Source organism: Pipra filicauda, unplaced genomic scaffold (genome assembly GCF_003945595.2).
Source record: "Pipra filicauda isolate LSUMZ 115617 unplaced genomic scaffold, ASM394559v2 scaffold8_size5757611_pilon, whole genome shotgun sequence".
NCBI lineage: Eukaryota > Metazoa > Chordata > Aves > Passeriformes > Pipridae > Pipra > Pipra filicauda.
In genome coordinates this window covers 2,262,703-2,273,950 of record NW_024105087.1, presented here as the reverse complement: position 1 = coordinate 2,273,950, position 11,248 = coordinate 2,262,703, and positions in this window count along the sequence as shown.

The window sequence follows — 11,248 nt, the reverse complement described above, 5'->3', positions numbered from 1 at the left end:
GCCCATCAGCCTGACCTCAGTGTCTGGTAAGGTTATGGAGCAGATCATCCTGGGTGCAATCACACAGCACCTACAGGATGGACAAGGGATCAGACCCAGCCAGTACAGCTTTAGGAAGGGCAGGTCCTGTCTGACCAACCTGATCTCCTTTTATGATCAGGTGACCCACCTGGTGGATGAGGGGAAGGCTGTGGATGCGTCTACCTGGACTTCAGCAAAGCCTTTGACACCGTCTCCCACAGCATCCTCCTGAAAAAGCTGCAGCCCATGGTTTGGACAGGGGTACCCTGTGCTGGGTTAGGAACTGGCTGGAGGGCTGGGCCCAGAGAGTGGTGGGGAACGGAGCTGCATCCAATTGTGATCCAGTCACTAGTGGTGACCCCCAGGGATCAATGTTGGGCCCAGTTCTGCTTAATATCTTTAATATCTTTATCGATGATTTAGATGAGGGGATTGAGTCCACTATAAGCAAATTTGCAGATGACACCAAGTTAGGGGGGAGTGTCAATCACCTGGAAGGCAGGAGGACTCTGGAGGGACCTGGACAGGGTGGAGAGTTGGGTTGATTCCAACGGGATGAGGTTCAACAAGGCCAAGTGCCGGGTCCTGCACTTTGGCCACAACAACCCCCTGCAGTGCTACAGGCTGGGAACAGAGTGGCTGAAGAGCAGCCAGGCAGAAAGGGACCTGGGAGTTTGGATTGACAGGAAGCTGAACATGAGCCAGCAGTGTGCCCAGGTGGCCAAGAAGGCCAATGGCATCCTGGCCTGGATCAGGAACAGTGTGACCAGCAGGACCAGGGAAGTGATTCTTCCCCTGTACTCAGCGCTGGTGAGGCCACACCTGGAGTGCTGTGTCCAGTTCTGGGCCCCTCAGTTCAGGAAGGATATTGAGGTGCTGGAGCAGGTCCAGGGAAGAGCAACGAGGCTGGTGAAGGGACTGGAGCACAAGTCCTATGAGGAGAGGCTGAGGGAGCTGGGGTTGTTCAGCCTGGAGAAGAGGAGGCTCAGGGGAGACCTCATCACTCTCTGCAACTCCCTGAAAGGAGGTTGTAGCCAGGTGGGCGTTGGTCTCTTCTCCCAGGCAACCAGCAGCAGGACAAGAGGGCACGGTCTTAAGCTCTTCCAGGGGAGGTTTAGGTTGGATATTAGGAAGAAATTCTTTACAGAAAGGGTAATCAGGCATTGGAATGGGCTGCCCAGGGAAGTGGTGGATTCTTCGTCACTGGAGGTTTTTCAAATGAGACTGGATGTGGCACTTAGTGCCATGGTCTAGTAACCACAATGGTAGTGGATCAAGGGTTGGACTTGATGGTCTCAGAGGTCCTTTCCAACCTGGCTGATTCTATGATTCTAAGTTCCTTTAATACTAAATTTAATACCTAGTCCCACAGTGGTTATGAACAGCAAGTAGTTCCCCACAGTGGTTGAACTCCCCAACCAGGGCTTAGAAGCAGCATCTACACACCTATCTGGTTTGGAAAAGCAGATTAGGCATCCCACAGAGCTTTCTCTTGAACCCTCTCACATGCAGAGAGAAAAAACTAATACCACTGAATATTTATGTCATGTCCCTTGTGGTGCAGTGAACTTCATGCTAAGATCATTGAAACAAATACTGCATTGCTAATGTTGTATTTCCATTTTTTTGTAGTGATATTGAGGACTATTTTACATTCAAATGCTATCTGTCTTGAATTAATGAGGATAAGAAGCATGCAGTACATTGCTACATATTTTCAGTAGCCCTTATGTTGTTTTCACCCTGTGAATGTTCCTGAAGGGAAATACACCACAAGAAAAGACATATATGAAAGGAAAAAGTAGTTATGCTGAGTTCTCTCTCCCTTCCTACTCATATATCTGTCTTTATTCTTTCTGCAAAATAACCACATGGCTGATGGGCCACATGAGAAAGGATGGAGAGAAATATTGAGCAAGAAAGAAATAAATTGAAAAGGTTTATTACTCTTAGAAATCTGTGCATCAAAGGGACAACAGGCACCATAATTCTTTCCTAATATTCTAAATTCTTTATCGTCTCCAATCATATTCAGCGAGAACACAGCCACTGCATCTGTACTTCCTTGCTAATTTATCATGCTACACCATGCTCCAATAACCAGCTTCCCCAAATGTTCAGATCAGGCATCAATCTGGATCAACACATATCCAGTCATAATTCCTTGCTGCTAAAACCCACGTACCAGGAAATCGAGGTGCAAACAGGTTTGTGCACATGGATGCAGAAATTCAGTAATCTGGAGAAGCACAGATAGGAGGACATCTGTAGGCTGGCTGTCCAAGATCAGTTTACTTTCTGCTTTATTTACTGGTTCAACAGTCATGTTTTATGTGTGTGTGTGTGTGTGTTTGTGTGTATGTGTGTGTGAAATAAACACATCCATATATATGCATGTATGTGTATATATATATATATATATGATTTTTTTATTCTCAAGTTTGTGCCTGTACTACCTTCAAATATGCAATTAAATTATTATAAGCGTCACTGTACTATTTAAAATACTACTTACAAATTTCTATACATTTCATTGCATTCCTTTTTAAATAAATTAATGACGTTAATTTTACATAGTATTGCAATTAATTTTAGTTGAATATTCAACCTTAATGAAATTAATATTTAACAGACTTCTGCAATCTGTCCAAGACTGTTTGCTAAAGAACAATTATTCCTACTGCTACATTTGAAGCAAAAATTCCTTGAACTCTGAGAAACTGAGAAAATTAGTTCACAACAGAATATTAGGTCATGTCCTCATACAACGCTCCTAAGACATTCAAACATACCCACACATCTGGGAAGATGTTGCTATAAAAACTCTCTCATGCAAGTAGTCCTTACTCAGCCTTTAGTCAAATTCCAAACATTCAACAAAGCTCATAATTTCCTGAAAAGTCAACATTTTCTTTCAGAGAAAGTGGTCGGATGGTTAGGTGATGACATAGAAATGCTGAAATAAAAATGCTAAATCAAGAATTCCAGAGATAATGCGTACGACTCATTTTGCCATAATATATTTTTCAATAATTTTTATATCTGGTAGCAAAAAACTTCTCATAAGTTGAAAGCCAGTATATGGTTAGCAACAAACACATCTTTTGTCCTATAAGAATTGATTATTTTATCAATGGCTGAATCCTGGGAAATCAACACAAGTTTTCTATCAGAATGAACTGATCTATCTATATGAATAACTCTTTATAAAAATAATTTATGCTTTTGGAGGTCCTAAATTTTCTTACTCTTTGTGTGGTCAGCTCTCATAAATACAAAAATTTATTTAGAACAATTCTGTTCTGAGAAGCTATAAAGATTAAACACTAAGATCTACACATTCATGACATCAGATGCCCACTGTCAGAAAATAGGAAACTTTGGTGCAAACTGCAGACTTGTGGCAAAAATCTATCATTCCTTATCTTTCCAGAGCAAGTAAAGACATGGTAGCATGGTGCAAAGCATCCTATTTTTTTAGGACTGTTAATACTAGCTGATGGAAAATTGTCTTCAGAATTGCTATTATGATTATAAGCCATGCATGGATGTAATGCAACCAAATAAAAATATATTACACTGGTTTTCCTTGTTAAATCACAGTAACTCTCTCCTCTCGACACACTCTGTTTATTTGAGCTGACCTCAAATACCATTCCATTTATGGTCTGTATTTAGGCCTATAAATAGGGTAGTTAAAAGAATTTCTATGTAAAATCTGTAGAGAAATTTAGGACCCTTCCCTGTTAAAAAGAAGAACAGAAGGTAATGCTATTTGAGGAAAGGAAACAGTCACTGGAAATGCAAACTGGACAGTTACTCAGATCCCTTCTTCTATGAGTGAGAGTATTTTTATTCCCTTTTATGCCCGAATAATATTTGCTGTGTCCTGGGCGTGTTCTCCAACCCTCAAAAAGTAGACTGAGAGTAGAAACTGATTTTTCCACTCGCTGTTATTAAGGAAGACTCCTGAAACCTTTACTCCATCCTGGCCAAATGCACAGCAGGGAGCCCACTTCTTTCTGGACCATCACAGTATTTTGTAGCCTTTTTCAATTTTCTTGTCAGCTCACAGAATCACAGTATGGTTGAGGATGGAAAGGGCCTTGCAGGTCACCTTGTTTAATCCACTGCTCAAGCAGGGCCTCCTTCACTAGATTGCCCAGGACCATGACTTTTGAATATCTTCAAAGGTGCAGACTCCACAACCTCTCAGGAAAGCCTGTGGCAATGCTCACACACCCTCACAGTAAAGAAATGTCATGTGGATTTCCCAGAACAGGTCAGGGAGCAATTCCCTTGCAGGTACTTTCTTGCTTACATGCAAACACTTGAGGTGACTCTGCTTAAGCCCTGTTTTGTTGATTATCATAGAATCATTTAGGCTGAAAAAGACTCTAAGATCATCAAGTCCATCCATTAACTCAGCACTTTCAAGTCCACCACTAAACCATATCCCCAAGTGCCACATCTACAGGGTTTTTTAACACTTCCAAGGATGGCAACTCCATTACTTTCCTAGGCATCCTGTTCCAATACTCTTCAACTCTTTCAGTGAAGAAATTTTTCCTAATATCAAAGCTAAATCTCACCTGGTGCATCTTGAGGACATTTCCTCTTCTTCCATTGCTTGTTACCTGGGAGAAGAGACCAACCCTCACCTTGCTACAACCTCTTCTCAGGTAGTTGTAGAGAGCAACAAGGTCACTCCTGAGCCTCCTTTTCTCCAGGCTAAACATCCCCAGCTCCCTCATCTGCTCCTGATCAGACTCATGCTCCAGACCCTTCATCAGCTTTGTTGCCCTTCTCTGGACACACTCTGGCACCTCAATGTCTTCCTCGTCATGAGGGGCCCAAAATTGAACGCAGTATCTAAGGTGCAGCCTCACAACTATGTGTTCCCTTCATTCACATCACCCCAGGCCCTTGTAGAAGACCCAAGCAGCACAGTCCAACCTTGTCTTTTAGCTGCTGTAGTCCTTTTTTGACACAGGCCGAGTCCTAAAGTCCCAAAGCCTCTGGTAAGGTCATTGCCAAATTCTTACTTCCAAGCCTCACCCAAAAGATCTGCCTTGCTACTGCATTTCAGAGCTCTACCCTGTTCACAGTAGTCACTGAGTCTTTGCAATAAAAACTCTTAATGTCCATATGTGGCAAGCATTTGCTGTTTACATAGCCATTAGCCAATCTTTCCAGAAGATTTCTTTCTTGCATGCTATTTTCTTACTTGGGTTACAAGAGCAAGAAACAGAGGCCTGTTTTAACAGGCAAAAACTCAAACATAAAGTCACAGCCACAGTCTTTTTTCAGATGTGCTTTTCATCATAGTCTTCGGGCAACAGAAAAAGCAATATTTTTTTTCTTCTTTCACGGTAAGATTTAGTTTAGATGATCATTTCTTCAGGCTGATATCTACATTGAAAGCAAGATTTAATCAAGAATTACATTGCTTAATGCTGTTTTGCAGAGCTTTGATAGATTGATTCAGCCTTTCCTTAGTCATATGACAAGTGAATGCAATAAAGGATGAATAGTCTCCCTATCTTGTCTCTCCACGTTCCGTGATATTCACACCAGCCTTAGCAAAACTGCTTTTTAAGATCAGTCTAAAAAAAAAGGTCAGAGCCTATCATAAACTACTGTATCAAAGAAATATGCAAATCTTTCCTTGTTCCATATTCTCCCTAGCCTCCCACTACAATTATTAAATTATAGGGTATTAATAGAAACTAAATGAAGCACTCTGAAAAGATGAATTCCAAAGATACAAAATTCAAATGCCAAATAGAGAGCATGCAATTAGGTTCTTAAATAATTCTTATCACAGTTCATGCTAATATTAGCACTTCCAAAAAACAATAGAAAACTGCAATATTCCAAGAGACACTCCATTGAAACAGCATAGTGAGGCACAGAGAAAGAATTTTGGTGAATTTCTGTATTTTTATGTTATTTGCAAATAATACTTACCTCCAGTTACAGTAGAAAAATTATTTTGCACTCCTAAAAGAATTTGTAATATTTATGTGGTGAAAAAAATGTAGTAAGAAAAAAAATGGTTTTTTTCTGAACCAATACAAAAATGAGGTTTTTCTGCTTAGATTTTTCAGAGAGCACAAATTAGCACAAACTTTTTACCTAATTGGGCTCTTCAAGTAAGTATGCAGATACGAGCATTAGTCTCTCCTCATTGCTTTTTAAAACCTTTATGTCTATCCAGGTCCCATAGCCTTACAGATTTTAATGGCCTTAATGAAGAAAAAGAGCATTGTTATTCAATTTGACTCAAGCAGATCTCCATTCAGAATGACAATGTCGCCATTCACAACGTTATTGTTAGAGTTGTGTCATCCTTTCTATTTTAAATCTTGTTGTTCAGGAAGTTTTAACTTGACAGTAATTTTTCTTCCTTGAGTCCCAGGCTTCACAAATAAAGTTGGTTAGTCAGTTAGTCAGTCAGTCAGTCAGTCTGTCTGTCTATTATCTACACACATAATCTACATTCCTGCTGTAAACAATACCAAAAGACAGAATCATTCATTTGGTGAGTTGTTCAGAATATCACTTTACAGAGCTCAAAATCGCTGTTCTTCTAAAAAGTGAGGTTTGGCAAATGATTTACCCACCATACAGTCCAATTAACTTTGATTTCCTGATGACAAAAAAAAAATCTAAGTGTACAGTGCTCCAAAGCAGAATTTTACCGTAACCTGGAGTTAGATGCCATCTCAGCATGATATCAAAGGTTCACTCTAGAGGACACAATTTGCAAGAACATACACCAAAACCCAACAGGAGCAGGAATAAAAGTCTGGTTATTAGTTGAGCACCCTCAGCAGTGCAGCTGTCAGAGAACAAATTATTATATCTAGAAGAAAATATTGCTTTCTAAATGCTGGACAAAAAATGTTGGGAAAAATTGGAAGGTGAGAGGAACAGATGGCTCTCACTCAGACCAGGGCAGGCTGAAGGGAAACCGAAGGATTGAGAGTAAGTGAAAAAAACTAGTATCTGAACTCCCTTTGTTTTTCTCTCCTCCCCCAGTTCTCTCAGAAAAACTAAATAATGTAAAGTTTGGAATAACTAGTATGACTACAGAAGTCACCAAAAAAGCACCACATCCTGGAGAAAAAGCTTTTAGCCCATAAGAACTGCATTCACAGAACCACACTGCTCAGTAAGTAAAAATGGGTTTCTGAAAGAAAAGTACTACTTATCAGTTTAGGCTTAAACCCTTGCCCTAGGGCTGACACAAGAGGTCAGATTAGATACGGACTTTTGTATCCTCCTTCATTTAAGGGGTTCCTAGAATGGAGATTTAAATAATCTCCTCTTCCCTGAGAGTTATTTTTAACATCAGATCACCAATATATCAGCTGTTTTACCGAATAATGTTTCTATACAGGTAGATATATCATTTACGCATATCTATGAAGGTGTCTGACTCGATTTTCTAATCAGAAAGTTTTTTAAACATGATTTCTTGCTCTAAAAGGTGATCACTTTTTCTGCAGAAGTGAAAGTTTCCCGTTTACTAGCTGGCAGTACAGTCAGAATATGCTTAGAGCTGACTAGATGTATTATCACCTGTCAGCTATTTAGGGCTCCTATTAAGTTAGAAGATAGACCCGCACTGAGTCGGGGAAAACTACATCTGCTTTCCAGACATCAAACTGACATTTCCTGGAAAGAAAACACCCCACCTGTTCTCTGTAGTCTTGGGAGCTGCCAATAGGGCAGGCAGACATTACTTTCAGGTTAACAAACTGAAAACAGATTAACGAACATTAAAACTTTGCCACTCCATTATTAACTCCAGTGCGTTACTCAGGACTGGGAGCATTTGTATTAAATATGGCACCTGCTGGAGGCTATTCAAGTGAACAAATCAGACGGAGGAATTAGGCCAGTAACAATTACTCCAGGGGAGGAAAAATGCCCTGACACAAATGGATTCCTATTTTCCCAGTACTTTGACTCGAAACTGTCTTCTCATTGACGCTTAGCACTTTCTTATAACGTGACCAATATTTTATTGATCTGTGAGTCTATTAATCCACGAGCCTGGTTTTATGGGATGTAGCGATGAAAATAGCTGCACGTATGCAGCTTCTTATGCGTCTGTGGATAATCTGTCATACTCACTAGCCTGTATTGAGATGTCATCAGGATTTCAAACAATCTGTTCAATAAAATCATTCGTTCAAATTTCTTATTTTGAATTAGAGCTTCTGAAATGCCTTTAGTGCCGATAAAGGAAGGGGTTTGCTAAGCAACAGTTTCAGCATTTCTTCTTGCGATTGAAATCCTGAGAGCAGTTATAAATACCAGAAAGTAGAATGCCTGGGCAATAGAATATATTCAGCAAACTGATTAGTTATACTAAAAAATTCTGTTGGCAACAAGTGAAATAAATGTAGGCAATGTTTTGCCTATAGCAACCAAAGCAAATTCAAGAAGGCATTTTAGAAGGATTACATAGCATGTAGTCTACTTTGATTTCAAAGACAGACAAATATGTTGCATATCTTAAAAGAATTTAATTTTAAAACATTATAAAAAACCCAACATAAATATATTTGTGAAAATTAGCACACTAACTAGTTAGAAAAGGGGAAAAGAATGTAAATAGGTGTGTGGTAATTAAAGGCAAATATGTTTCAAGAACCAGGAAAGAATTTCTATTTTCATAAAATATAACTCCCTTTTAGGGTTTTAGAAATCAATCTTGCCAATGGATTTCACATTCTAAGGACTGCAAGCCTGAATCACAAATTTGACAGTACCAAATTTCTTGACTGCAGACATGAAGCTATATTTGTGTTTGGTTATTTGAAAACAAGTTTTTTAAAACAAAAAGACTTTTTAGTGCTGTTAAGTTTCTCACCAACACCCTCCCCACCTCCCCACAGAAGCCTTGTTTTCTTAAAATTATCAAGAAGATACTAAGCTATCTCCAGATATCTATCTGGGAAGGGTAGGTGGTAATTGTGATGTTAAAAAACATTTTGAACATTTTGAAACACTGTCTTGTTTACAGCTTCATCATTCTGAGTATCATGTTCTTCAACTGTAATATTGCAATTTTGGTTTCTAATGGATCTGATTTCAGGGTTACACTTGTAACCCATTCCCAACAGAATTTTGAAATACAGCTGAAATGCAGCTCTTCTTGCTGTGGAATTTCAAAGCTTTTAAGTTATTAAAATTGCATGTCTTTCTATATTTACTGTAGACATAATAGATGAAATAATTTCTTTGAGGCAATTACGGTCCTCTGAAGTCAAGGGTTTATTGAAACTGCTAGAGTCTAACCTGAATGTCTTTTAGAATTTGCTCAGAATTTTCTTCTGCTGTCTATCCTGAAGTAAGAAAAATGTTAGCAAATCAGTTGCTATACTGATTGCATGTCTGTGCCAGTAACCACAAAACATAAAATTTAAATTTTCTTTTTGCACGTGATGCTTTAATATAAGGACTAAGGGATAACTTGGTGTTAGTACTCTTCATAAAGAACTACATGCATTTTACTATTTTATATGAATTATGAAATCTTTGTTCAAGGGAGCTCTGAAACAGTAGGCAAGAACTATAACAAAACCCACAAATTTTCCTCATATTTCTAATGAATGGACCAGTACCATAGTTAATTACCGTAGTTAATAAATGGGACAATTTCATTATCTTTTCTACTCAGGAGAACTAAAACCAGAGTTTCTTAGATTAAGCAAACTTCCCAGCTTTCTCATTAATTTGCAAGCAAAAATGATTTTCACTCCTTTTTTCATAGCACAGATTTCTGCACGTAACTGTTGGGACGTAAATTACCTCCAGAGCATTTGCAGAGTAGGGCAAATATTTCTTATTCTGCCATAAATTTATCAACAATGTTTCCCAGAACTTTAAATCCTTAATTCAAGGGCAGAATTCTATCTAGATTCATACTGGAATCCCTTATGATCCACTTGTAACATCTTTGTAGACCTTTAAGATACTTTGATTTTATAAACTCTCTTACAAAGTCTAACATGACCCTGGGTTTCAATTAGGACTGACTTTCTTGGTCAATTAGATTGATGAGTAATTTCATTTAATCATACAATTATAAATTTTAAAAAATCTCTTTATTATACTACTCGATTATCATTCCTTAGAAAGGACTATATCTTGCTTCAGGATAAGGATTGCAAATCCCAATCCAGTACTAAACAGTAGTTAAGAAAAGAACATAAAAATAATTTTGGCTGTTATCTTTGATATTTTTAAAATTTGTCTTGGTTTACAGGGAAATAATGATATTTCAGTTAAGTAGAACTTTAAAAAAAGTGACGGCTTGATGAAAATTTTTCTCTTTTATTTTGAAGGGTTTGAAATTCATGTTTCAAATACATGGAAGGAAATTTTTAAACAAAAAAAAAGTATCACTGAAGAATACTGACATCTTTTATTCAAAGGATGCTGAAAAAAGGATGCCAACTACATCAGTCAAAAATAAAAATATTTAAAAATTTGGCAGCTGCACTTTTCTTAAAGAACTTGATGTAATAAAATAAATAATAATTACATATGTATAATGTTCATATATTATACATTTATATAGAATGGATGTAAATGAATATACAATTCTCTATTTCTCACTATTAAAGTGCTTTGGGAGGTTTATTCTTAGCAGATGTATTATATTGTGTTTGTTGTCAAAAACTGAAGAAGAAATGCTGTACAAATACTAGTCCTCACAAGTCGCAATGAATTATGTTTTACATTTAAGAAACACCAGCTTAGTCTAGTAGATGCAGAATACTTTAGAAATTATCTGAAATCTGCATTTCTAGGATTTCTAGACAATCCTAGAACACTTCAAAATGGTTCAGGCTTGACACTGTGAATACATGCTTGGAATAATTTCAGTACTTAGTGGCATTTTTCCATAATTCTACCTTGACATACCTCTCCACTACAGGCTCGAGTAATGCAAATCCTATTTGAAAAGTCAACATGAAGTTTTCATGTTCCATTACTACTGTTTTAGTGGGTTCTGTTAATCAAACCAGGAAACAGAAATACAACAGTGAGATTTAACTGACTAGTCGCAAACATGCTTACAGGTCTGATTTCAAACCCTGGCTTTACAACAGGATGGATGAAATTTTAGAAAATTGCAGCCACTCCAAGAACCTCTTAAACACAAAATTAGCCAAGGGTTGACTTTTCTCAAATTAATTGATAT